Raw genomic sequence first — 3,917 nt, forward strand, 5'->3', positions numbered from 1 at the left:
CCTTTCTGTTAAAGAGTAAGATCATTTTTTGAAATTTGCTAAACCTACCAGACTCCATGTAAATAATCAGTAATTTTAGCATCGTAAAATACACTTCATTCAAAGTCGACAGACACAAAATAAAACAATGAAAAGCCGTTTTGGGTCGTCTTTCCACTTTTTCCAACCATTTCAACTCTAATTTGGTTGAAATAAACACATAGTTTACAGATTTACATGTGAAAATGTTTTGGCTCTATACACGCTAAAAGTATAGTTTTTTACATGGAGTCTGGTGGGTTTAGTGCTAGCGATTTCAGAGCTGCTTCTGGTTAAACAGAAAGGTCTCAAATAGGTTTTAAAGGTCTATCTCTGTAGGGATCCTTTCTATAATGTTGTCAGACACTTAATAATCTGAGCCTGTCAGATACATTATATTTTGCTCTTGACTACCTACGCATGACAAATAAACTTCCCCGCCTTTATTATTTCCTTAAGGTTTAGGTGCCAAATCAATGAAAATCTCTCAGATGTAATGATTGTTGTTAGACTTCTTTAGCTTTAAGTTTTGTCTTTAACCTTTCTGAAGGTAAGTTATGCATCATCTGCTCTAGCTTTTCCAACGTTTTAGACACAGATATGGTGATAACGGTCCAAAATAATGTGAAAAATGAGATGCAAAACTACCACAAAGAGACACAGGTATACGATGAAATAGCATTTTTTTTAATAATTGAAAGACAACACATTTTCTTGAGGATGGACGCCTAAAACATCACATGTCATTTAGTTGATGCTTTCATCCAAAGCAACTTTGGAATTTTTATATATGTCAGAGGTCGCACACCTTTGGAGCAACTAGGGGTTAAGTGCCTTGCTCAGGGACACATTAGTTGATGTATCGCAGTGGGAATCCAACCTAGATCTCCCACACCAAAGGCACGTGTCACATCCACTGCGCCATCACCACCTGCCAGATATGACCACCTAATTCTTCCACAAAGTAAGGGGAAACACTGAAAACTTCCTTAAATGTACTCCGTTACATTCCACCACTGATCTGATCTGATCCTGTTAACCTGTGTTGTCATCCACTTGTTGTCGTTAGGGATCAAAATTGAAAATTAAACTTCTTTTTGGCGCTTTTTCCGATGTTTCTAACACTTTTTTTTATTCATGGTCACTAAATCAGAATCAGTTGAATTGGCCAAGTATACGTACATACACAAGGAATTTGACTTTGGTAGGTGTTAAGTCTCTATACATTCATCAATAGACATGTAGTAGTAAACATTCAGAAGACAAATAGTAATATAGACACATACTGTACAATAGAGACAACAATATACATATAGGCACATATCAACATAATATACCAAAATACAAATATACAAATAAGACATAATATCAAGACAACTACACATGGAGTGGGATGTGAAGTGCAAAAAGTAATAGTGCAAAGTAGTGTGCAAGATGCATGTTGGAATGATAAGTATGTAATGTGTAGAGAAGTGAAGAGGGTGAGTGGCCAAAGTGGGGATGAGCCCACTTATCAGCAGTTCAGGAGAGTGATGGCAGTGGGGTAGAAGCTGTTCTTGTGTCTGGTGGTTTCTGTGTGCTGCAGGGGTCTGTAGCGCCTGCCAGAAGGTAGGAGGTTGAAGAGAGTATGTGCAGGGTTGGGTCAGATTACTTTGAAATGTAATCCATTACTGACTTCAAATTACATGGCAATCTTCATAATCACTAACGTAATCAGTTGGATTACCCAAAACATGTAACATAATCTGATTACTTTAGGATTACTCTTCATTATCACTTCAATAAATATGCACCTTAAGTAAAAGACAGAATTGATCAATGAATTCTCATTTTATGTTCATTATCTCATTACATCTAAGACATCTTTTTGCTCTCATTAAAGCGTTCCTGTGTGAACTAACGTTAAAAAACGTTATATTTATTACTAAGTACTTTCTTTACTCTGAACATATCCGTTTCTCAGTACATATCCTCATATCAATCTGTTTAACTCTTTTCTCACATCATATTGAATGTTTAAAACTAAAAACATTCCTAAAACATTTTTCTATCTTTTACATAGTTAGGCTATCATAAAAAAAAAGTTGCATTGTTTGGATGATAAAATGTAATCAGATAATCCTCAACAATGTAACTGGAATCTGATTACACTTTTTTTTTTATTGTAATCTGGGCTGATTATAGTTACTTGATTTTTGTAATCTGATTACGTAACCCAGATTACATGTAATCCATTACTACCCAACCCTGAGGATGCGTATATGACATTGTATCTAATTTTTGAGTCGAAAAAAGCAAAAATTATGAATTATTTTGACTGTAATAGTTAAGATCAGGGGACGTTGAGTGGATCACAGACTGGCTTATTTGCCAAAGTTTAGTCATTAAACTGCTTTGAAACCATTAAAACATTCAATGTTTCAAAAGTTCAATGAAAGTAATCATTAATTTTTATCCACGTTTCCATGTTATCTTTGGACAATTTGGTTGAAAGAAACCCATATTTTTGATGTAAAAAAACGTTTAAAACGGGTTAACACGAAAAACAGATCGTTTTAAATGCTTTTATTCTGAAAGCCAGAGCGGAAGTTGTGTTTGTGTTTCCGCTTCTTTCCGACGGAACACAGTTAGCATAGCCTGTGTTGGTGTTAGCATGCCTCCTGAGCGTAAATAAGCCCAGAAACGGCTTTTATTTTGTCTCCTTTGACTCGATCATTCAGGATATATGAAAGGTGTGTTCAGACCGCGGCTCGCGGACATCTGACTGGACATGAAAAGGAGCCCGGATGTGATGAAGCTGCGAAGAGAAGCAGGTTGGAAAACAGCTGTAGCTTCTGATACTGTTGTCTGTGCTAAGCTAACGTTAGCATCTACAGCGCATTTAAAACAACACACTTTACATCCGGGACACACGGGTTGAAATTTGCGCGCGTGTGTGTGTGTGTGTGTGTGTGTGTGTGTGTGTGTGTGTGTGTGTGTGTGTGTGTGTGTGTTTCTCTGTCTGTCCGTGTGTGTGTCTCTCTCTCTGTATGTATGTGTGTGTGTGTGTGTGTGTGTGTCTCTGTATGTGTGTGTGTGTGTGTGTGTGTGTGTGTGTGTCTCTGTATGTGTGTGTGTCTCTGTATATGTGTGTGTGTCTGTATGTGTGTTTGTGTGTGTGTCTCTGTCTGTCCGTCTGTCCGTGTGTGTGTCTGTGTGTGTGTGCGTCTCTGTCTGTGTGTGTGTGTGTGTGTGTGTGTGTGTGTGTGTGTGTGTGTGTGTGTCTCTCTGTATGTGTGTTTGTGTGTGTGTATGTCTGTCTGTGTATGTGTGTGTGTGTGTGTGTGTGTGTGTGTGTGTCTCTGTATGTGTGTGTGTGTGTGTGTGTGCAGTTGAAATCTGCCTTGATACACAGACAACATAGTAGTAGAATTATTCAGATTACTGCAGTAAAAGTACTAATACCACACACTATATATAGTCCTGCATTGAAAATGTTCCCTAAGTCTCATCAGGAAAATGTAGTTAAAGTATTAAACCATTGTAGAAAGTGTAAAGGACCCAAACAGTTGTGTGTTTAATGGTCTAATCATTTCAGCTGGACTTGTAGATCTGCTAGTGGGGCGGGGATGTGCATGTGCAATTTTTTATATATATATATATATATATATATATATATATGTATATATACACACTCACTACCTGTCAAAAGTTTAGGATCACTTATAAATGTCCATTCCACTCCATTATAGACAGAATACCAGCTGAGATCAGTTGCATTGTTATTTTAATCAGGGCAGCAGTTTTCAGATGACATTATGTGTTTACATAAAGTCTAAAGAGTTCTCGCCTGTTGTAGACAGAAGTGGCTGAAGAAAGGCTTGAAATCCATGCTTTCTGGTCTAAACGTCATACCCAAA

This window comes from Sander lucioperca, chromosome 16, assembly GCF_008315115.2.
Source record: "Sander lucioperca isolate FBNREF2018 chromosome 16, SLUC_FBN_1.2, whole genome shotgun sequence".
NCBI classification, from domain to species: Eukaryota; Metazoa; Chordata; class Actinopteri; order Perciformes; family Percidae; genus Sander; species Sander lucioperca.